The following is a 25,109-nucleotide window of genomic DNA, read 5'->3' as shown; positions in this document are numbered from 1 at the left end:
GACAAATCGATATTTATTCACGAATATATCAATAGATAAAACACATGTTTCTGTCATCGGTATATCGAATTATCTATATCGAAATGGCACATTTTTATTTTACATTACATTTTTCGGCAAATATTTAACATTGTTCCTTTGAAATTGTAGTAGAACGTAACTTTACTTTCACTGTATGGAGGACTATTACTACTTTTTTAGCTTTCCAGCCTTTCTCTTTGACTGTGTGAAGCAAGTATAGTAGTACAAAGAAGAAGCCCGATTGCACTGAGATTGGGGGGAGGGGGAGGAGTGTGTGAATAGAATAACAAGATACCCGATGTGAAAAAATAGTACACCATTTCCGTTAAGAAACAATTTTTAACCCAACTAGTGTGCCATTTTATTACACCGGCGTTCTTGAAAAAACAGTTGCCGAAACTGAATGACAAGATTGGTCTTGGCGGCTGCTGGAGACGAGTGAGGGGAAATCCTAGCATAATCGGCACTAGGCGCTACCATTAGAAACTGGAACGTTTAACACCACCACACAATTTCGACACTTCAACTGCTAGGTCGCTGGCGTTTCCAGAAATGTAAAAACCTGGAAGTCGACATGAAGTGTTACAGGCAAATCTGATATGCGACGAAACCGAATGGCGGACCCATCGGACACCTTTTATTGTGCCATTTACCTGCAGTTATCATGGTTAGCGAAGTTGTTATCGCCAAGCGTGAATGTGCACTGTTTCCCTGTCAATTACTGCTCTAAGGGGCATACGCAGGCTGCTAGCTAGTTAATGAACAAAATATCTAATAATAAATCAATAGTATATATACAACGTGCAGCGGGGTATTTTTTTCGTTGGTGTGTCGACATTTTTTCCGTCGATATATTGATATACAGATTTTTTCTACACTATTGGCCATTAAAATTGCTACACCACGAAGAAATGCAGATGATAAACGGGTATTCATTGGACAAATATATTATACTAGAACTGACATGTGATTACATTTTCACGCAATTTGGGTGCATAGATCCTGAGAAATCAGTACCCAGAACAACCACCTCTGGCCGTAATAACGGCCTTGATACACCTGGGAGTCAAACAGCGCTTGGATGGCGTGTACAGGTGCAGCTGCCCATGCAGCTTCAACACGATACCACGGTTCATCAAGAGTAATGACTGGCGTATTGTGACGAGCCAGTTGCTCGGCCACCATTGACCAGACGCTTTCAATTGGTGAGAATGTGCTGGCCAGGGCAGGAGTCGACAATTTCTGTGTCCAGAAAGGCCCGTACAGGACCTGCAACATGCGATCGTGCATCATCCTGCTGAAATGTAGGGTTTCGCAGGGATCGAATGAAGGGTAGAGCCACGGGTCGTAATACATCTGAAATGTAGCGTCTACTGTTCAAATTGCCGTCAATGCGAACAAGAGGTGACCGAGACGTGTAACCAATGGCACCCCAATACCATCACGCCGGGTGATACGCCAGTATGGCGATGACTAATACACGCTTCCAATGTGCGTTCACCGCGATGTCACCAAACACGGATGCGACCATCATGATGCTGTAAACAGAACCTGGATTCATCCGAAAAAATGACGTTTTGCCATTGGTGCACCCAGGTTCGTCGTTGAGTACACCATCGCAGGCGCTCCTGTCTGTGATGCAGCGTCAAGGGTAACCGCAGCCATGGTCTCCGAGCTGATAGTCCATGCTGCTGCAAACGTCGTTGAACTGTTCGTATAGATGGTTGTCGTCTTGCAAATGTCCCCATCTGTTGACTCAGGGATCGAGACGTGGTTGCACGATCCGTTACAGCCATGCGGATACGATGCCTGTCATCTCTAACGATAATGATACGAGGCCGTTGGGATCCAGCACGGCGTTCCGTATTACCCTCCTGAACCCACCGATTCCATAGTCTGCTAACAGTCATTGGATCTCGACCAACGCGAGCAGCAGTGTCGCGATACGATATACCGAAATCGGGATAGGCTACAATCCGACCTTTACCAAAGTCGGAAACGTGATGGTACGCATTTCTCCTACTTACACGAGGCATCACAGCAACGTTTCACCAGGAAACGCCGGTCAACTGCTGTTTGTGCATGAGAAATCGGTTGGAAACTTTCCTCATGTCAGCACGTTGTAGGTGTCGCCACCGGCGCCAACCTTGTGTGAATGCTCTGAAAAGCTAATCATTTGCATATCACAGCATCTCCTACCTGTCGGTTAAATTTCGCGTCTGTAGCACGTCATCTTCGTGGTGCAGCAATTTTAATCGCCAGTAGTGTACGTAACGCGGACCGATAAGTTTTTTTTTTAAAATATCGACAGTCGGATTCCCGATATTTTTGAAAATATAAACTCCCAGCTAGAATCTGGGAAGGCCGCTGCGCGAGGGCCAGACGACAAGTCGAGCAACATTCCCGGGGTATCGGGCTTTAAAAAAAGGAGGAGGCGGCTGGTATGGCGACGTTGGTATTTCGCCGCAAAACAGCAGTCAAAGACGTGGTACTAGTGCGTTATAGTGTCAGGGAACTTGTGTGTTTGATGAACAGTAGTTGTTGTTCATTCCTTGGTTGCTAATGTAGCAAATAAAGTACTGTAGCATACTAAATTATTTCATGTCTGGTTATTCTGGTGGAAAAAGTAATGGAGGCGAATCTTGGCGAGGAGCAGTTTGGCTTTAGATGGAATACGGGCACTAGAGGTGCAGTAGGACTCCTCCGAATCTTGGGAGAAAGGTTTATCGAAAAAGGAAGAGACCTATATATGTGCTTCATAGATCTAGAAAAGGCACTTGACAACGTGGTTTGGGACAAGCTGGCGACTATAATGAGGGAAAAGATAGTAGACTGGAAATCCAGAAGACTTGTAAACTCATTATATCTTGAAACTTCCTGGCAGATTAAAACTGTGTGCCGGACCGAGACTCGAACTCGGGACCTTTGCCTTTTGCGGGCAAGTGCTCTACCAACTGAGCTACCCAAGCACGACTCACGTCCCGTCCCCACAGCTTTACTTCTGCCAGTACCTCGTCTCCTACATTATATCTTAATCAAAAAGCTTTGTAAACTCATTATATCTTAATCAAAAAGCCCCAGTTAAAGTGAGAGGAGAAAGTACAAACTGGATCGGACTAGGAAAAGGAGTAAGGCAGGGATGCTGTCTATCACCTACCCTTTTCAATCTCTACTTGGAAAATATGATTGACCAACGCACAGTAGATGACAAAGGAGTGGAAATTGGGGGAAGAAGAGTAGAGTGTTTGAGGTTTGCTGATGGCATGGTCCTTCTAGTAACGAGGGAAAAGAATTACAGCATTTAGTGGACACCATCGAAGCTAAATGGAAAAATTATGGAATGAAAATTAACACAAAGAAAACAAAGTTATTGGCACTAGGAGGAAATAAAGAAATAAAAATTATGTTGAATGTAGAAATATTAGAACAGGTGCAAAATTTTTAGTATCTTGACATCAGAATAGGCACCGACTGGAAGTGCAGCACAGAAATTAAAACAGGGATAGCTATGGATAAAGGCGCATTTTATAAGAAAAGGAGAATTTTCTGTAGCAGTCTGGACAGAGAACTCCGGAAAAGATTCATAAAATGTCTTGCATGGAATGTTCTGTATGGCGCTGAGGAACTTGAGGAAGAGAGAAAGGCTGGAGGCTTGTAAGATGTGGACATAGCGAAGGATGGAAAGAATGAGTTGTATGGACAGTAAAAAATGAAGAGGTACTGAGAAGAGTGGGAAAGAAAAGACAGTTACTAGATGTAATAAAAAGAAAAAGGAATTGGATTGGGCATATATTAAGAAAGAATGACGGACTGATAAAAATCGTTTTAGACGGTTATTTAGATGGGAAAAGGAAGCGAGGAAGGAAGAGATTTCAGATACTGGATGACGTGATGGACGGTACGACATACAGCAGCCTTAAGAAGGAAGCAATAGATTGCAGAAAATGCAAAGGACCTGCTAATATAGCAGAAAACTAATGATGATGATGATATTCTGATTTATCGTAACTCAAGAAAGTAACTACTAAAGGCCAAATGTTTTTCCTTAATACGCGTAATAGTCTTCGTGAGAAACAGCGGAATTCGATAAAATTGAACGAAATTCCAACGTCCGATGAAATCGTTGTCAGGTTATATACTGAATTTGCGGCTGAGTTAGTCCCTCTTTCGACTATAATCTGTGGAAGATCCCTCAAAAAACAAAAAACAGAAAAAGACGCCTAGTTCTTGGAGAAAAGCCCAAGTCACACCTGTCTACAAGAAGAGTAGTAGAAGTGATCCACAAAACTACCTTGACATCGATTTATTATTGAAACTTAGAACATATTCTGAGTTCAGTCATGTAGAGGTATCTGAAACAGAATGACCTCCTCAATGCCAGTGACCATGGATTCCAAAAACTTTGATTATATGAAACCCAGCTCGCACTTTTCTCACATGACATACTGAAAGCATTGGATCAACGCAATCAGGTAGATGAGTATTTCTTGATTTACGAAAAGCATTTGAGACAGTACCACACCTATGCTTATTGATAAATGTACGCTCATATGGGGTATCAGGTGAAATTTGCGACTGAACTGGGGAATTTTTGGTAGGGGAGACACAACATGTTACCTTGGATGGAGAGTCATCGTCAGATGTAGGAGTAACTGGGTGAGCCCCAGGCAAGTATGTTGGACTCTCCCTGTTTATGTTGTATATTAGGAGCCTTGTAGAAAATGTTAATAGTAATATCAGGCTTTATAATGATGATGCAGTTACATGTGATGAAATACTCTTTGAAAAGAAGCTGCACAAATGTTCTGTTAGATCTTGATAAGATTTCAAAGGGGTGCAGAGATTAACAACATGCTTTAAATTTACAGAAATGTATAATTGCGAGCTTCACAAAACGAAAAAAAAAATCTGTCAATGGAACTGGCCAACTTATACAAATACCGGTGTGTAACACTTTGTAGGGATATGAAATGGAATGACCACATAGGTTTATTCGTGGGTAGACTTCAGTTTATTGGTAGAACGCTAGGGGAATGCAATCAGTCTACAAAGGACATTGTTTACAAATCGCCTGTGTGACCGGTTCTAGAATATTAATCACATGTGTGGAACCCGTACCAAATAGGACTAATGGGGGATAATGAACTTATACAGAGAAGAGCAGAACGAACGGTCACAGGTTTGTCTGATCCATGACAGTGTGTCACAGAGATACTGAAGGAACGGAACTGGCAGATTGAAGTAAACTGTCCCGAGAAAGATGTAGAGATCAATAAGCATCTTGCATTGCACAATTCCTACAGTAGGTCATGTTCTTCTTCAGGGTTCAAGCTATCTCCTTGCCACATTTCATCTAAATCGGTACAACTGGTCACTAAAAATAAAGTTAAACATCATGCAAGATGCAGCAGTTTTTACGTATATCAGTGTCCATGACGTCATATATTTATACACTCCTGGAAATGGAAAAAAGAACACATTGACACCGGTATGTCAGACCCACCATACTTGCTCCGGACACTGCGAGAGGGCTGTACAAGCAATGATCACACGCACGGCACAGCGGACACACCAGGAACCGCGGTGTTGGCCGTCGAAAAGCGCTAGCTGCGCAGCATTTGTGCACCGCCGCCGTCAGTGTCAGCCAGTTTGCCGTGGCATACGGAGCTCCATCGCAGTCTTTAACACTGGTAGCATGCCGCGACAGCGTGGACGTGAACCGTATGTGCAGTTGACGGACTTTGAGCGAGGGCGTATAGTGGGCATGCGGGAGGCCGGGTGGACGTACCGCCGAATTGCTCAACACGTGGGGCATGAGGTCTCCACAGTACATCGATGTTGTCGCCAGTGGTCGGCGGAAGGTGCACGTGCCCGTCGACCTGGGACCGGACCGCAGCGACGCACGGATGCACGCCAAGACCGTAGGATCCTACGCAGTGCCGTAGGGGACCGCACCGCCACTTCCCAGCAAATTAGGGACACTGTTGCTCCTGGGGTATCGGCGAGGAGCATTCGCAACCGTCTCCATGAAGCTGGGCTACGGTCCCGCACGCCGTTAGGCCGTCTTCCGCTCACGCCCCAACATCGTGCAGCCCGCCTCCAGTGGTGTCGCGACAGGCGTGAATGGAGGGACGAATGGAGACGTGTCGTCTTCAGCGATGAGAGTCGCTTCTGCCTTGGTGCCAATGATGGTCGTATGCGTGTTTGGCGCCGTGCAGGTGAGCGCCACAATTAGGACTGCATACGACCGAGGCACACAGGGCCAACACCCGGCATCATGGTGTGGGGAGTGATCTCCTACACTGGCCGTACACCACTGGTGATCGTCGAGGGGACACTGAATAGTGCACGGTACATCCAAACCGTCATCGAACCCATCGTTCTACCATTCCTAGACCGGCAAGGGAACTTGCTGTTCCAACAGGACAATGCACGTCCGCATGTATCCCGTGCCACCCAACATGCTCTAGAAGGTGTAATTCAACTACCCTGGCCAGCAAGATCTCCGGATCTGTCCCCCATTGAGCATGTTTGGGACTGGATGAAGCGTCGTCTCACGCGGTCTGCACGTCCAGCACGAACGCTGGTCCAACTGAGGCGCCAGGTGGAAATGGCGTGGCAAGCCGTTCCACAGGACTACATCCAGCACCTCTACGATCGTCTCCATGGGAGAATAGCAGCCTTCATTGCTGCGAAAGGTGGATATACACTGTACTAGTGCCGACATTGTGCATGCTCTGTTGCGTGTGTCTAAGTGCCTGTGGTTCTGTCAGTGTGATCATGTGATGTATCTGACCCCAGGAATGTGTCAATAAAGTTTCCCCTTTCTGGGACAATGAATTCACGGTGTTCTTGTTTCAATTTCCAGGAGTATATATATATATATATATCCAACACCATGGATTAGCCAAGTAAAATTAGATTTACAAAAAGCAAATATTGAACTTAAAGATGTCAAAGATAGAAAAACTTTTAGAAATAAGGTGGAAAAGTGGATTGTATTGTCGGAGAAGGAAGCACTAAAGAGACCAGGAACAAAATGGACAGAAGAAAGAAAAAGAAAACATGGAGAACGAATGAAAGAAGTATGGAAGAAACGACATCAGAAAGCTTTGCGTGATCCTTCTGGGTCCATTCCCGATAAGTAAGTATATATATATATATATATATATATATATATATATATATATATATATACACTCCTGGAACTTGAAATAAGAACACCGTGAATTCATTGTCCCAGGAAGGGGAAACTTTATTGACACATTCCTGGGGTCAGATACATCACATGATCACACTGACAGAACCACAGGCACATAGACACAGGCAACAGAGCATGCACAAGGTTGGCACTAGTACAGTGTATATCCAACTTTCGCAGCAATGCAGGCTGCTATTCTCCCATGGAGACGATCGTAGAGATGCTGGATGCAGTCCTGTGGAACGGCTTGCCATGCCATTTCCACCTGGCGCCTCAGTTGGACCAGCGTTCGTGCTGGACGTGCTGACCGCGTGAGACGACGCTTCATCCAGTCCCAAACATGCTCAATGGGTGACAGATCCGGAGATCTTGCTGGCCAGAGTAGTTGACTTACACCTTCTAGAGCGCGTTGGGTGGCACGGGATACATGCGGACGTGCATTGTCCTGTTGGAACAGCAAGTTCCCTTGCCGGTCTAGGAATGGTAGAACGATGGGTTCGATGACGGTTTGGATGTACCGTGCACTATTCAGTGTCCCCTCGACGATCACCAGTGGTGTACGGCCAGTGTAGGAGATCGCTCCCCACACCATGATGCCGGGTGTTGGCCCTGTGTGCCTCGGTCGTATGCAGTTCTGATTGTGGCGCTCACCTGCACGGCGCCAAACACGCATACGACCATCATTGGCACCAAGGCAGAAGCGACTCTCATCGCTGAAGACGACACGTCTCCATTCGTCCCTCCATTCACGCCAGTCGCGACACCACTGGAGGCGGGCTGCACGATGTTGGGGCGTGAGCGGAAGACGGCCTAACGGTGTGCGGGACCGTAGTCCAGCTTCATGGAGACGGTTGCGAATGGTCCTCGCCGATACCCCAGGAGCAACAGTGTCCCTAATTTGCTGGGAAGTGGCGGTGCGATCCCCTAGGGCACTGCGTAGGATCCTACGGTCTTGTCGTGCATCCGTGCGTCGCTGCGGTCCGGTCCCAGGTCGACGGGCACGTGCACCTTCCGCCGACCACTGGCGACAACATCGATGTACTGTGGAGACCTCACGCCCCACGTGTTGAGCAATTCGGCGGTACGTCCACCCGGCCTCCCACATGCCCACTATACGCCCTCGCTCAAAGTCCTTCAACTGCACATACGGTTCACGTCCACGCTGTCGCGGCATGCTACCAGTGTTAAAGACTGCGATGGAGCTCCGTATGCCACGGCAAACTGGCTGACACTGACGGCGAAGGTGCACAAATGGTGCGCAGCTAGCGCCATTCGACGGCCAACACCGCGGTTCCTGGTGTGTCCGCTGTGCCGTGCGTGTGATCATTGCTTGTACAGCCCTCTCGCAGTGTCCGGAGCAAGTATGGTGGGTCTGACACACCGGTGTCAATGTGTTCTTTTTTCCATTTCCAGGAGTGTATATATATATATATATATATATATATATACAGGGCTATTACAAATGATTGAAGCGATTTCATAAATTCACTGTAGCTCCATTCATTGACATGTGGTCACGACACACTACAGATACGTAGAAAAACTCATAAAGTTTTGTTCGGCTGAAGCCGAACGTCAGGTTTCTGCCGCCAAAGCGCTAGAGAGCTCAGTGAGGCAAAATGGCGACAGGAGCCGAGAAAGCGTATGTCGTGCTTGAAATGCACTCACATCAGTCAGTCATAACAGTGCAACGACACTTCAGGACAAAGTTCAACAAAGATCCACCAACTGCTAACTCCATTCGGCGATGGTATGCGCAGTTTAAAGCTTCTGGATGCCTCTGTGAAGGGAATCAACGGGTCGGCCTGCAGTGAGCGAAGAAACGGTTGAACGCGTGCGGGCAAGTTTCACGCGTAGCCCGCGGAAGTCGACGAACAATGCAAGCAGGGAGCTAAACGTACCACAGCCGACGGTTTGAAAAATCTTATGGAAATGGCTAAAGCAGAAGCCTTACCGTTTACAATTGCTACAAGCCCTGACACCCGATGACAAAGTCAAACGCTTTGAATTTTCGGCGCGGTTGCAACAGCTCATGGAAGAGGATGACGTTCAGTGCGAAACTTGTTTTCAGTGATGAAGCAACATTTTTTCTTAATGGTGAAGTGAACAGACACAATGTGTGAATCTGGGCGGTAGAGAATCCTCACGCATTCGTGGAGCAAATTCGCAATTCACCAAAAGTTGACGTGTTTTGTGCAATCTCACGGTTTAAAGTTTACGGCCCCTCTTTCTTCTGCGAAAAAAACGTTACAGGACACGTGTATCTGGACATGCTGGAAAATTGGCTCATGCCACAACTGGAGACCGACAGCGCCGACTTCATCTTTCAACAGGATGGTGCTCCACCGCACTTCCATCATGATGTTCGGCATTTCTTAAACAGGAGACTGGAAAACCGATGGATCGGTCGTGGTGGAGATCATGATCAGCAATTCATGCCATGGCCTCCACGAAAACCGATGGATCGGTCGTGGTGGAGATCATGATCAGCAATTCATGTCATGGCCTCCACGCTCTCCCGACTTAACCCCATGCGATTTCTTTCTGTGGGGTTATGTGAAAGATTCAGCGTTTAAACCTCCTCTACCAAGAAACGTGCCAGAACTGTGAGCTCGCATCAACGATGCTTTCGAACTCATTGATGGGGACATACTGCGCCGAGTGTGGGAGGAACTTGATTATCGGCTTGATGTCTGCCGAATCACTAAAGGGGCACATATCGAACATTTGTGAATGCCTAAAAAAACTTTTTGAGTTTTTGTATGTGTGTGCAAAGCATTGTGAAAATATCTCAAATAATAAAGTTATTGTAGAGCTGTAAAATCGCTTCAATCATTTGTAAGAACCCTGTATATATATATATATATATATATATATATATATATATATATATATATATATATACCCTGAACTATTTGTCGTACAAAGATATAATTTTGCAGCTATATTCAGTGGTATATGTGACGAGGACATCATTTTTTTTCTCTGCCTATTTCGGTTGCAAAAGCGTGCAATTTGTTGTGGGACACCTTAGAATATCTCCGCTTCAGCCCATGAAGTTTCACGAAGTTCTGATATGTGGTGGCGCTATTGGTAGTCGTCAATACGAATCTCAAACAGAGGTGCGTTCCAGGCAGAGAGCTGTCACTGAGTTTCTTTTGGCGGAAAACCAGAGCGTCATAGATATTCATAGGCGCTTGCGGAATGCCTACGGAGACTTAGCGCTGAAGAAAACTCGTTGTGTTAGGCGTCTGTCAGTGTCGCGACGAGGTTGCGCAAACCTGTCCAACCTGCCGTGTGCCGGCCGGTCGCACACAGCTGTGACTCCTGAAATGTTGGAACGTGCGGACACTCTCATCCAAGGTGATCGACGGATCACAGTCAAGCTCCGCACTGCTCAAGTGGATGTCTCTGTTGCCTAGTGCTGACACACTCGTGCAACAGTTGGGGTATTTAAAAGTGTGTGTCTGCTGGATTACTCGTCGAAGAGGCTAATCGTTACAGTTTCTATCGAATACTGTCACAGGCAATGAAATATGAGTTCATCACTTCGAACCGGAAACAAAACGGCAATCCATGGAGTGCTGCCACACAGTTCAGAGCCGTACCCTCAGAGGGTAAAGTCATGACGATGCTCTTCTGGGCCGCTGAAAGGGTTATTCTGTTTCGTGTCATCCCTCGTGGTGCAACTATAAACTCTGAAGTTGGAGAAAGACTTCCGCGTGTTCGTCACCACAAAAATGCCACAACTACATGCTTACTCTAAAACTGCCACTTAAGTGCCTGGCAGAGGGTTCATCGAGTCATTTTCATACTACTACTCTACCATTTGTGACGACTGCGATTCTACCCTGTCACTAAGTATCGCCAAAATACCCGAAAAGTACCGTGTTAACTAATGCAGTCAAAATCAAGTCGTATCTAAATAGACGTTTCTCCAAACTTTACTTCCCAACACAATACCTGGCCGTGCATTTATCCCAGTTTAGCATAGAATAACCATATTAAATAAGATTCAAGGACACTGACAAAAAAATTTGCTTTTATCATCAATAAACAAAAGAATACCAAAGTTGAGTGATGAACCCACAATTTTACACGACTCTCATCCAAAGTAATCACAACCTTTGAATTACCCACAATAGAATGTTAGCACCAATAGCAAGCGAGCTTCATTGTCATTGGTCGACGTTTAAAAAATTAATGGCGGGCGCCCTTGTCCAAGTAGCAAAGCATTACAATACTTCTGGTAAATGTTACGGCACTTGAATTTAGACACATTTCCTCCAAAAGCTATAAAAAAATACACATGCAGCGGCAGCGGATTTAAAATGTAAAAAAATGGAAATAATTAAAAGGGAAATGGCTATTGCTAATGAAAGTCAACAATGTCTTCATAGAACACACCACTTCGTGGAGAACACTTTTATTCTAAAGTAGACAAATGTTATGTGAATGTCAGCCAAAAGGAAAATAAATTACAAATTAAAATTGTCTGCAATAATTTTGAGTCTTTGAGAGGAGAGCGCTGCTTTTAAATCTTATCTTGTGTGTTGTGACGATGGTCGCGATATCGACGGCAGCTGGCTGGTCCTGGTGAAACGCTGAGATCTGCTCCCACGGTCGTGTGATTGCGGTTGATCTTTTTTTCCCTCGTAATCGGGCGGGCGGTGATATTCATTAAGCTATAAATCTGATTACAGTGGCGTTTTACAGGCCACAGGCTGGTCGATGTAATTGTTGTTACAGATGTTCGTATGTGCACGGTTTTAATGTTTCTGGCGCACACAATTTAAGTTTACTTATGCCACACACAGTTCATAAAACTTGCCGACCGCGAATTCTGTAGAAAGTCAATTCGTATTATGAGAGCCGCGATCGCGAAAAAGCGTCTTGGGCGGGAATGCACTCACACACAATAGACAGTTCGCGTATGTTCAGAACAACTGTTACTGATTATAGGCGTCCGGTAGTTCATCGAAACGCGAATAAATACGTAAGTTCACAGTACTTGAGTGTACGAAAACACAGTCAAAATACAAGCGCAGTTCATTTCACAGACACAGAGCTACAATACCGTCCATTCTCGGTTGCATTGTCATAGTTACTTCGTCTCACGGCACAGTCTCAGTATTTACTTCGCCCAGTTTCTACATTCACTATTACCATATCACGTACTGGTATAAAACAGTCATTCAAAACGCACATCGCTTGTCACTAAACTCAATCTTCACCCAACCCAACCCAACCCAACCCAACAACACACGCCCGCTTTGTTGGATCGACTATCGATATTGCTCTCTCTCAATACTCTCGCCCACAGTTTGTACAACATCAAAGTAAATTACATATACCTTTACACAACTATTTTCTACCAAACTTATTACAGTAAACGATAAACAAAAAAAAAATTAAAGCTTTCCACAATCAATAAACTCTAAACATATTTGTCTACTTACAAAAAAAGAAATAATTTCCAGTTACATATTAATCTAGAAAACAACTTTTATCTCTGTATTTCTATATTACCGGACAAAAGAAAAATGCGCTACAACATCAAAGATATATGATCAGACGAAAAAAAAAACAAGATAAATATATATCTATCGCAAAATAACGATGTCTTCACACATTCCACTCTAGAATGGCGCGTGGGAAAAAGGAACACCTAAATCTTTCCGTTCGAGCTCTGATTTCTCTTATTTTATTATGATGATCATTTCTCCCTAAGTAGGTGGGTGTCAACAAAATAATTTCGCATTCGGAGGAAAACGTTGGTGACTGAAATTTCGTAAATAGATCTCGCCGCAAAGAAAACCGCCTTTGTTTCAGTGACTGCCACTCCAACTCGCGTATCATATCAGTAACACTCTTACCCCTATTGCGCGGTAACACGAAACGAGCTGCCCTTCTTTGCACTTTTTCGATGTCCTCCGTCAATCCTACCTGGTAAGGATCCCACACCGCGCAGCAATATTCCAGCAGAGGACGGACAAGTGTAATGTAGGCTATCTGTTTAGTGGGCTTGTCGCATCATCTTATAAGTGTTCTGCCAACAAAGCGCAGTCTTTATTTCGCCTTCCGCACAATATTATCTATGTGGTCTTTCCAATTTAAGTTGCTCGTAACTGTAATTCCTAGGTATTCAGTCGAATTGACAGCCCTTAGATTCGTGCGATTTATCGTATACCCAAAATTTATCGGATTTCTTTTAGTACCCATGTTGACGACCTCGCACTTTTCCATTGCCACTTTTCGCACCATACAGAAATTCTCTCTAGACCATATTGTAATTGGAATTGATCGTCTGATAATTTTACTGGACGGTAAATTACAGCGTCATCTGCAAATAATCTAAGGGGGCTGCTCAGATTATCACGTAGACCATTTATGTAAATCAGGAACAGCAGAGGGCCTATGACATTACCTCGCGGAACACCAGATATCACCTCCGTTCTACTCGATGATTTACCGTCCATCACTACGAACTGTGATCTCTCTGAGAAGAAATCACGAACCGAGTCACACAACTGAGACGATACTCCATATGCGTGCAATTTGAGTAATAGGCGCTTGTGAGGCACGGTATCAAAAGTCGTTTAGAAATCTAGAAATATGGAATCGATATGAGATCCCTCGTCGACAGAACTCATTACTTCATGGGAATAAAGAGCGTTCCACAAGAACGATATTCTCTGAATCCGTGTTCATTATGTGTCAATAAGTCATTTTTTTCAAGGTGATTCATAATGTTCGAGTACAGTATACTCTCCAAAATCCTACTGCAAATTGAGGTCAGTGATATCGGTCTGTAATTCAATGAGTTACTCCTATTTCCTTTCTTGAATATTGGTGTGACGTGTGTTACTTTCCAGTCTTTAGGAACAGATCTTTCGTCAAGCGCGCGGTTGTATACGATGGCGAAGAAAGGCGCTGTTCTGTCTGCATACTCTGGAAGGAATCTGATTGGTATACCATCTGGACCGGAAGACTTGCGAAACAACTCAAATCACTTAAGAAATGCAACACCTAAGATAAATACATTCATGTCGCTCATGCTAACAGCTGTTCTGGTTTCGAATTCTGGAATATTTACTTCGTCTCCTTTCGTGAAGGAATTACGGGAAACTGTATTCAGTAACTCCGCTTTAGTGGCGCCATCATCGGCAACATTTCCATCGCTATCGCGCAGTGACGGTACTGACTGCTTTTTGCCACTGGTGAACTTTACATACGACCAGTATCTCTTTGGGTTTTCTACCATATTTTGAGACAATGTTTCATTGTGGAAACTATTAAAAACATCTCGAATTGACGTCCACACTAAATTTCGAGCTTTCGTGAAACTTGGCCAGTCTTGGGGTCTCGTTGCCCACGGCAAGCCTGTGCACTTGGGAGGAGCTCACAGAAGTTCCCCGGACTCTCCTCCTTCATCCACCGTACAGCCCGGATCTCGCACCTTCCCACTTCTATCTGTCTGCCCCGATGAAGGATACACTCTGCGGGAAGCAGTACGTGTATGAGGGGGAGGTTACTGATTCAGCGCGACGTTGGCTCCGACGATGGGCATCAAAGCCGAAACGTGCGAGCGTGCAGGCCCTCCCAGTAGGGTGTAAGGCCGCTGGACTGAACGAAGATTTTGTAGAAAAATAGGATTTTGTAGCCAAAAGAGTGGGGAGTAACACCGTGTTTTGGAATCCTGAATAAAACCACTCTGCTTTCAGGAGAAAAAATGTATTGCTTTACTTATCAAAAGCCCCTCATAAAATCCTCAGAGTGCATATCCAAACTAGTATTCAGAAATTGACATCTTGCAACTGGTGAACAATACTAAGTTCTATCAGAGCACCACAAAATGTCTGACAGATGGCGCTGGACAGCAAAACGTCAGTGACTGCGCATGACAATCGTGAATAAAAGGAGCTGTAATGAGAGAGTGAATCAGATGCGCCAGCAATCGCAGCATATTGACGTTACCTGAAAAGATGCTTTTAGTGAAACTGTAATATCAGAATGGGGAATGTGCTAGTTCAGCGTTACAATCCTATCGCCATAGGAAGGGGATTCGAACGGGTAAAGGTCCGTTGACAAATGCAGCTGTGGCGAGAATGATTTCCAAGTTCGAAGCCACGGGTTGTTTAGACGATAGACCTCGTAGTCGCCGACCGAGCACAAGGCGTAATGCTGCTGAGACAGTTCAGGAAGATATGGAGACTGTAGCAGGTTCGTCTATGCACGGGGAAGTCAGCGCTCGAGCAGTCGCACGTCGCATCGGCATTCCGTACACTACTCTTTGGTTGGCACTTAAGCGTACCCTCCGATGCTATCCGTACAAAATCCATCGGCATCGTGAACTGTTACCTGGCGATTTAGTAAAGCGGAGTGGGCGTTTCAAAAGTTGGCGGAAGATGACGATTGTTTGAGTAACGTGTTGTGGACCGACGAAGCTCATTTCACGCTCCGAGGATCTGTCAAAGCCCACAAACTGCAGAATTTGGGCTACCGAAAATCCTGGAACTGTCGTGGAAACTCCATTGCACGACGAGAAAGTCACGGTATGGGTTGGATTTACCACATCTACCGTTATCGGGCCTTTCTTGTTCAAGGAAATGCTTGATTCTGGTTTTGTAACTGCTACCGTGACGGGTGAGAGGTACGCCGACATGTTACAGAATCGCATCACCCCATGCCTGGCTGATAAACACCTGCTGGAACGTACGATGTTTATGCAGGATGGCGCTCCACCCCATATTGCTAGACGCGTGAAAGATCTCTTGCGCGCGTCTTCTGGTGATGATCGTTTGCTCAGCCGCCACTTTCGTCATGCTTGGCCTCCCAGGTCCCCAGACCTCAGTCCGTGTGATTGTTGGCTTTGGGGTTACCTGAAGTCGCAAGTGTATCGTGATCGACCGACATCTCTAGGGATGCTGAAAGACAACATCCGACGCGAGTGCCTCACCATAACTCCGAACATGCTTTACACTGCTGTTCACAACATTATTCGTCGACTACAGCTATTGTTGAGGAATGATGGTGGACATATTGAGCATTTCCTGTAAAGAACATCATCTTTGCTTTGTCTTATTGCTGTTCTGATCAGATGAAGCGCCATCTGTCGGACATTTTTTGAAGTTTTGTATTTATTTGGTTCTAATAAAACCCCATGTCATTCCAAGCATGTGTGTCAATTTGTACCTCTCTATCTACATTATTCCGTGATTTATTCAAATTCATACTGACTTTTTGATCACCCGGTATTTACTGTCAAAATCTTGGTTTATGGCTCAAATTCTAAACCTGTCCACAGAATGGGTCAAGCTATAATATCGGCTGTCTCCTGACTACTGTGGCGTAGACAAATTTTTAAGGTTGCACACACGACATGAACTCTAAAACCAGAGGGAGGAATTCCGGCCTAGTCGATTTGATGTCGAAGTGCGCTGCTCTGCTGAAGCAGAGGACACCCAAAATTGTGGAAAACAATTTGGCCTGTCCGACAGCGGTCTTGCTCCATAAATACTGACCAGAGTCCCAAACAGCACCCGTAGACCACACAAAGATTCCATTTGGACTCGGCTATATGCAAGATACGTTCATGGGATTTTCGACCTGGAAAAAGCGTTCGACAGTGTAAAATGGTGCAAGATGTTCGAAATTCTGAGAAAAATAGGGTTAAGTTGTAGAGAAAGACGGGTAATATATAATATGTATAATAACCAAGAGGGAATAATAAGGCTGGAAGACGAAGAACGAAGTGCTCGAATTAAAAAGAGTGCAAGACAGGGATGTAGTCTTTCGCCCCTGCTGTTCAATATACAGGCCTACATCGAAGAAACAATGACGAAAATTAAAGAAACGTCTATAAGCTGGGATTATAATTCAGGGTGAAAGTGAAAAAGGATTGCAGAATGTGTTGAACGGCATGAAGAGTCTAATGAGTACAGAATATGGATTGAGAATAAATCGAAGAAAGACGGAAGTATGAGAACTAGGAGAAATGAGAACAGTGATAAACATCACGGTTGCTGAACTTAAGGAATTCTGCTACGTAGGCAGCAAAATAACCAATGACGGACGGAACAAGCAGGACGTAAAAAGCAGACTATAGCTGGAGTCACGAACGATGGCGGTCCAGTTTAGGCTCGTTCTGCGCACCTATGTCACGCATTCTTTGACAGCCAATGAACGTTCAGGAGTGTTCTGAATGCCGTAGCTAAGATGAGCATTAAACGTGATCGTGGCGAATTGTTCAGTGAATTTTTATTCCATTTGTTGCGAGTTATCTTCGCTGATGGTGGTGGTAAGTGATACATTCCGCACAAGCAAGGGAGAGACATAATTTGCGGGATACACGCTTTCTTTAAGCTGAAAGCGGAAAGCAAGCTCGTGTGCGTAACGCGACTGTCGCTTGGAATCGTGAACAATCTAATCCTACTCCGCGCCTGTACATTCGCGGACCGCCGTCGTTCGTGGACCAGCAACGGACGAAAAAGAGCTTCCCGGCGAAGGGAAGTCTACTGGTCTTAACGTAAGGAATGTACGTTATGGACACAGCACTTTTTGGGAGCGTGTGGAACCAGAACAGAAAAGAATCGAAGCCTTTGAGATGTGGGGCTACAGAAGAATCTTGAAAATAAGGTGGACTGATGAGGTAATGAATGAGGTGGTCTTCCGTAGAATCGGCGAGGAAAATAATATATGGAAAAACACCGCCAAGACGAAGGGACAGAATTATAGGACATCTGTTATGCCATCAGGGGATATCTTTCGTGGTACTAGAGGGAGTTGTAGAGGATAAAAACTGTAGGGGAAGACAGAGATTGGAATACATCCAGAAAGTAACTGAGGACGTTGCAGTTACTATTGAGCCGTGGTAAAAATTGCTGTTTTGAAGAGCGCGCCGAAGCGCGTAGTGTGAAGCAGTCGCCCTCCGTTTCTGGCGGTGGCGCCGCTGTGGCAATCGCAGCTTTGGTGTCTCCCTCTGGTGGGAAAGGGGAAAGGTAGCCTGTTCACGTGCATTTTAGGTGCGCTATGAGCTCGCCAACGAGTCAGTCTGGGTCAGTCTCTCGTCCCCAGCTTGCTAGTCTGTCTCTCGTCCGGATTTGTGGGGCAGTTAGTGTCTGTCTGTCGTCCGGAGTGCTAGTATGTCTTTCGTTCGGATCAACCTTTAAAGTCGGCAGAAAATGAGAGTCTTTCCACTCCGCCAGTAAGAGAACTCAGCGAGTGGTCGGCCGGTCGGGGCTTCGTTCCTGCATCTGAGTCTGCGCGTTAGGCCGGCAGTCTATCGAGTTTGCTCAGGCAATGGTCACTGGCGGTTGGATCGATAGGTAGGTTGGTGGCGCACTGAGGCACAAGACGACTTGTCCATCTTGAGCGTCGGCGCATGGGAGTCCAGTGGGCCGCGGCGTATAGCGAGGGGTAGTGAGTTCGCGGTCGACATGAGAGTAACAGGAGTCAACCCACAACATCGGTCTGGCCGGGGCGAGCTGCGATGCTGTGAGACGGGAGATGGGCGCGCCTTCCTGCGTCCGTTGAAGCGGCTGGCAGTGGACGGTTCGGGAGAGCGATTTGGGGGTGCTGCGCCAGGTCTTCTCGAGAAATCGCAGTTTATTAGAAGTTAAGTGATTCGTGATATCTTGTTTGATTTACTCTCGTTAAATTTTACTTGTTTTCTTGGTGAGGTCACCAGCCGTTTTGCTTTGGGGTTGTCCCACCATTCTTCTCCGTTTGCCCATCCGCGGGAAGGTGGTTGTTTCTAAATTCGGTGGTCCGTTTTTCCCTTGTGGAGTAGGGGCGGGTTAGAGCAACTTGCGGTTCGGTTTGTTCGGTAATCTCAGTCATGTTTGTCGGATTTGGTGTGTTAACGAATGTATTGCTTTCAGTGTAACGGCCTAATACCTGAAAGATGTTTTGATCTTTGGAAACTATGATATTATTGCCTATGATCTTGAGAGGCGGTATCTGTGTACTGTAGAGTATCTTAACTATTGTTTGGCCAACCTTGTAGAATTTTATAGAAGATTGCATTTTATGGGCTTTTACTTAAATGATCATTTTAGTATATAAAGCAGCCACCCTTTCACCGTAAGACTTTTCTTAAAGTTAAAATAAAGTTGCACCTTCGGTGGCAAAGTTAATATTTTAATTTTTAATCTTTTTTACCATTTCCATCCCTCCTACGGCGGTGCATAGTTTGTGTGCTCGTGCAAATTGTTAAAACTTTTAGTTTAAAGTAATCTGGTGTGTTGCAGATTTGCACCAGTGTAGTCTTTCAGAGGCTGTTGTGAGGGGTCGTAACTATGGCCGTGTCAAAAGGGAGCGGCAAGGTTCTCTGCCCGAGAGCTCATTCAGTCAAAACTTGTTTCTTTCTGCCTCTGAATAAATTGTAACTTGATATTTAGAGGGTGCTTTCTGATTATAATTTTAAATCTGTTTCTTTTAAAAATGCTTTTAGGCACTATTAAAGTGAATAAAATTCCCATTTGTTAAAAGGAATTTGGTTATAATTTCATCAGTTACTCTCTAGCAACTACTTCCATGCTTACATAGTGTGATTAAATGTGTTAATGTTCTTTATAAATCGCTAGGAAATAAAATAAATTTTTAAGAATATGCTTTGAAAATATATCACGGTTCAACTACTCTGAGATGAAAAGATTGTCACAGCAATGAAATTCGTGGCGGGCCTGATGAAACCAGTCAGAAGACTGATGACCACAAAAAAGCGCCCTCAGTCTCAGATAGAAGAGTGCAAAGCAAATACATAACGCATTCTGAGGCACTCCACTCAGGAATGACACTGACTCAAGATTCTCGCGTAAGCGGGAGAACGTGGTATGGCAAAATGTCTCGGCGCGTTTTTTATCATCAGAAGAGCGCAGCACATGACACAAGGACGATGCTAACCTGTGAAAAAGTAGCGGGGCACACACCTCATCAGGACAGACGTCTCTGTCGTACACAGGGGTGTAGGCGTTCTGTAGCGCAGGTTCCTGTGTCCAACGGTCGCAGACGTTTGAAAAAATCAATCAACTAACAGTCTGATAAAGAGAACCACGCCACACTGCTCTGCCGCAACAACAGTCACACCAGACTTCAAACTGTTCCCTGCCTGCAAGAGATTTGCCTTCACATGTATGGTCGACCACTCAGAGCACTCCATCCACCACCTACGACACACGAGAAATTACAGTTTTTAATTTGTCTATGGAACCAACATGAGAAGATACGGAAAACACCAAAACATCAAGAAATTTTAGTGGACTTTTTAATTACAGCGTTCAAAAGAATTGTGGTGAATATTGGCAACCTGACAGGCCCAAAATCTGTTTAACAACAGCAAATAGAAGGGCTCCTATCAAAATCAAGACGCAACAACAGCCAGTGTAAAGAGGCGTCCCAGTAAACTGTACGAGGGTGCAGAATGAAATTTTCACTCTACAGCGGAGTGTGCACTGATATGAAACTTCCTGGCAAATTAAAACTGTGTGCCGGACCGAGACTCGAACTCGGGACCTCTGCCTTTCGCGGTCAAGTGCTCTACCAACTGAGCTACCGAAGCACGAGTCACGGCCCGTCCTCACAGCTTCATATCAGCGCACACTCCGCTGTAGAGTCAAAATTTCATTCTAGATACATCCCCCAGGCGGTGGCTAATCCATGTCTCCGCAATATCCTTTCTTTCAGGAGTGCTAGTTCTGCAAGGTTCGCAGGAGAGCTTCTGTGAAGTTTGGAAGGTAGGAGACGAGGTACTGGCAGAAGTAAAGCTGTGAGGACGGGGCGTGAGTCGTGCTTGGGTAGCTCAGTTGGTAGAGTACTTGCCCGCGAAAGGCAAAGGTCCCGAGTTCGAGTCTCGGTCCGGCACACAGTTTTAATCTGCCAGAAAGTTTCTTGTACGAGGTTGGTTTGACAAATCCACTAAATTTCCATGAAAGAATGGAACGTTTTTGTTGCCCTTGATGGTTGGTATGCTCTATTATTCCATGGATCGTATAAAGAATTTCAACAACGTACAGCATGCAATTCCTTCTTGACAGCAGTCTCACCTGGTCGGCGTATCGACTGTGATTGAAAATAGAAGACCGAGTTTCGTGTTGTTATCACACTTATTTATTTGAAGGGCTGGACTGCCACATAAATCAAAACAGAACTGGACGAAGTTAACGCGGACTCTGCATCATCACTGAAGACCGTATACTTTTGAATTCAGTGAATTTAGGTGAGGACGGACAAGCATCGAAGACGAAGCGCGCTCACGTCGTCCAGTTAAGGTCACCCAACGGAAACCACTAACAAAGTACGTGCTGACGTAATGCAAGACCGCCGAATAAAAACAGGCATCGCAACTGGGTGACTGCATAACATCCTGTACAGAGAATTCGGTGTGAGAAAGCTGTGTGCGAGAAAAGTGATGCGATTGCCCACAGTCGACCAAAAGCGTTTCAACACAATGTCTGGCGATGTTTAATTATAGTCTGCAAGACCTTTAGCTTTCATCAACATTCACAGATCTGCGCTAGACTCGGGACTACACATCAGAGTCAAATCAGTGGAGAAAGACTGGTGAAAGTGCACCGAAGAAGAGAAAGACCACTTTGTCAACTGTTGAGGTGGTCACCACTGTTAACTGCGCTCCTGCTGCGGTCGCAGGTTCGAATCTTGCCTCGGGCATGGATGTGTGTGATGCCCTTAGGTTAGTTAGGTTTAGGTAGTTCTAAGTCTAGGGGACTGATGACCTCACATGTTAAGTCCCATAGTGCTTAAAGCCATTTGTAACATTCGACCACTGTTTTTGGGATACCCAAGGAATAATCTTCATACATTACTTAGATAATGAGAAGATCATAACTAGATCCTATTACGCTCCATTGTTGGAATTTTTGAGACTTGGTCTGGCTGAAAAAGACCAAGGTTGGCTGGCAAAAAAGTGCTCTTTCACCAGGATAATGCACCATCCCACACATCGGCGATAACAGTGGCGAAAGAGCATGTAATGGGTTTTGAATTGGTTCCTCATCGACTCCATTCACTAGACTTGGCCAAAAGTGACTTCTTTCTGTTCTGGAACTCGAAAGTTTGGCATACTGGGACGAAATTTTCATCAAATGACACTCGTATTAAGTGTCAAATCATTTCCCATTTACGGTGTTGGATTAGCTATGTAAGCTTATGAGATAATAATAAATTAAACAAAGAGCGCGAATAATAACTTGCGCAAGCTACTTACCACTCTCAAAGACAAATCTAGAGTAGTAACTTTTCCTTCGGCACTCGTCGAGCGTAGCAGGCAGAAACAATGAGTCTGTAATCTCCGCGTCTTCTGTAGCAGTGCTGACAACGGAAGAAATGAAACGTACATATATCGGGTGCTCTACTATATTTGTCTGCTCTTCGTCGTACAATGCGCAGCTGACCAGTGGTCACACAGCTAATAACATTCGAGTGCCGCTTTCGGCACCACTATCAAACAAAAAAAAAAAAAAAACAAAAAAAGAAAAGAAAAAAAACGTCTTAGTGCTAAACTGAAATGCACTGACAAACGTTATCTTCACGACGGGGAGCGTTGGTTAAAGAACGCAACCGACTCCGTCGTGTAGTTTCTGTCAGTAACTTTCCGATACCTGTATCGCCGGCTGATTGCTTTCTGACTATGTTTTGAAAGCTGTACGGACGGCTTCACAACAGATAACTTGGAATATACCGAGCCGGCCACACACCATTAAAAATTATCTCAAAAGTGGAGCGACTGCAAGATACGAAGCTTATTACTTTCGACAAGGAAATACGTCTGATCATAAACAGGCATTTTCGTCTACGTCGCAAAATTATGCAGTACATCAAGAAACAACGTGTGGAAATTGCTGTAACAGGAGCTGTGGATGTAAAGAGCAATTTAAGTTGTAGGTTGGATAAAGTGTTTTGTAAAATGTGCATAGTTAGTTACATGTTCCACAGGTCATTCGAACGATTTCCTATCGACATGATGTTAGTGTCTCAACTATACCCGTCGCTCGCAAGTCGCTCTTTTAGTTTTGAGCGCTCAGTGAACACGTAAAGAGGCCCAGAGAAAAGTGCCACCTAGCTATTCAACCCACATAACGAGGTTGTCAGGCGTTTTCTTCTTCATGACAGTTCTCGCTCGCACTCTGCAGGGGAAATGAAGATGCTCCTGAGACGTTTTCGACGGGAAGTGTTTGATTACCGACAATACAGCCCGTAATTGACTCCCAGTGAGTTTTGTTTTTGCTCACATGAACCACTGGCTTTGAAGACAACATTTTGGCACAGGCAACGAGCTACAGACAGACCACTGCCCTTTAGGACGAGGGCACTGGAAGGTTGGATAAGAGCCTTCGCAGCCTATGATTGTTAGCCACGCGTGCCGTGTGATTGTTCGCCTGCCTGGGTTACTACCCTTCAAGTGGACTCTCTCAACATTCCACTGTTTCGTTTATCTCAGCCAGCGTCAGTTGGTGTGTGTCGTTACGTGGTGACGTGAACGTTTAAGTTTAGTTCCTTTATTCTTTTGTTTCGTTTTTGTCACTGTTGAAATGCTAACCATTGAAGAACGTGTGTTTTCAGTCGAACAACTGTTCAAAGCTGGCGGTAAATACACAGTTTCAGTTCGTCAAACATTTAATTCAGTTTTCACAGAGACAACACTCCCACATCGCGATACTGTGCGAGATTTGATTAACAAGTTTCCAAGTACGGGTTCAGTGATAGATGCACCGAGAAGTGGTCGTCCTAGCGTTTTGTCTGGGGATAAACTACTCGATATTTCCGATAAAATTCCCTTACGTCCGGACGAGTCAGTAAGAAAACTCGCCCACGAAATCGATGTTAGTATCGGAACGGCGCACACAGCTGTAAGGAAAAAATTAGAACTTTTCCCATACAAAGTGACAGTCGTGCAAGAACTGAAAAATACTGTTCATGGCAAGAGACTGCATTATTTTCAATGGTTCGTTCAAGAAAATGGAAGGGATATTGCTAATGAAACGTTTTACACTGATGCGGTGTGGTTTCATTTATCCGGGCACATGAACTCGCAAAATTCTCGTATGTGGAGTACTGCAAATCCATTGTGTATTCATGAGGAACCACGTCATTCGGTGAACACAGGAGTCTGGACTGCAATTTTGCAATTTCTAGACGTCGGATTGTGGGTCCCATATTTTTCAACGAAACAATAAACGCACAACGATACTGCAGTGACATTCTGTACCCATTCATAGGAGAATTTGTGTTAAGTGAAATACTGAACGGTTATTTTCAACAAGATGGTGGAACCGTGCATACAGCTCGCCATTCAGTGTCACTGCTTGCTGATGTTTTTGGTGATCGCATGATTTCACAGGGACTTTAGCCTCCACATTCGCCTGACCTAACACCACCTGACTTTTTCTTCTGGGGTGCAGGGAAAGCAACTGTCTATAAAAACAGTCCAAAATCGATCGTTGAATTGAAAACTGCAATATCCACTTTCACTGATTCTCTTACGGAAGAAATGTTACAGGTTGTGTTTGGAAACATGATTGAATTGTATAAAATTAGATTTAAAACTTGCTTCGCTGTCTGTCAGACATTTTATTTTATGTTATTGGGTGAATGATCAAAAAATTTTGTTGCTCCATATTGAACGCCTTTTCAGCCACTGACAGCTGTAACAATCGGTAATAAACGTTATTTTTTCCTCTAGTTTTGTAGGTATGTGCATCGCTGTTCTTCTCAAATTGTGATGGATTATGTATGACGAATTTCATTAGAAAGTATATGTATTTTGACGGAGCAGTTAAAATGCGTGGCTCTTTGAAGAGCTGCGTGACGTCCGTGGGTGAACACCACATATCATTCTTACTACGCGCTTATTTGCAATCAATACTTC

At 44.8% G+C, this 25,109-nt stretch overlaps 1 protein-coding gene and 1 non-coding gene across 2 annotated transcripts in view; both read right to left on the bottom strand.

The window, feature by feature from the left end:
• Positions 1-22,629, bottom strand: part of LOC124551251 (arylalkylamine N-acetyltransferase 1-like) — a 74,622-nt gene extending 51,993 nt beyond the window's left edge. The window contains exon 1 of the mRNA XM_047126247.1: positions 22,449-22,629. The gene's annotated coding sequence lies outside the window, so the exon portion shown is untranslated. The remainder of the gene's footprint in view (positions 1-22,448) is intronic.
• On the bottom strand, positions 2,917-2,991 carry Trnal-caa. Its single transcript has one exon. It is a non-coding gene; the product is annotated as a tRNA-Leu (tRNA).
• Positions 22,630-25,109: the final 2,480 nt, after the last annotated feature.

The sequence above is a fragment of the Schistocerca americana genome, chromosome 9, assembly GCF_021461395.2.
Source record: "Schistocerca americana isolate TAMUIC-IGC-003095 chromosome 9, iqSchAmer2.1, whole genome shotgun sequence".
NCBI lineage: Eukaryota > Metazoa > Arthropoda > Insecta > Orthoptera > Acrididae > Schistocerca > Schistocerca americana.
The sequence above is the reverse complement of the archived record's forward strand: the minus strand, read 5'-3'. Positions and strand labels throughout refer to the sequence as shown.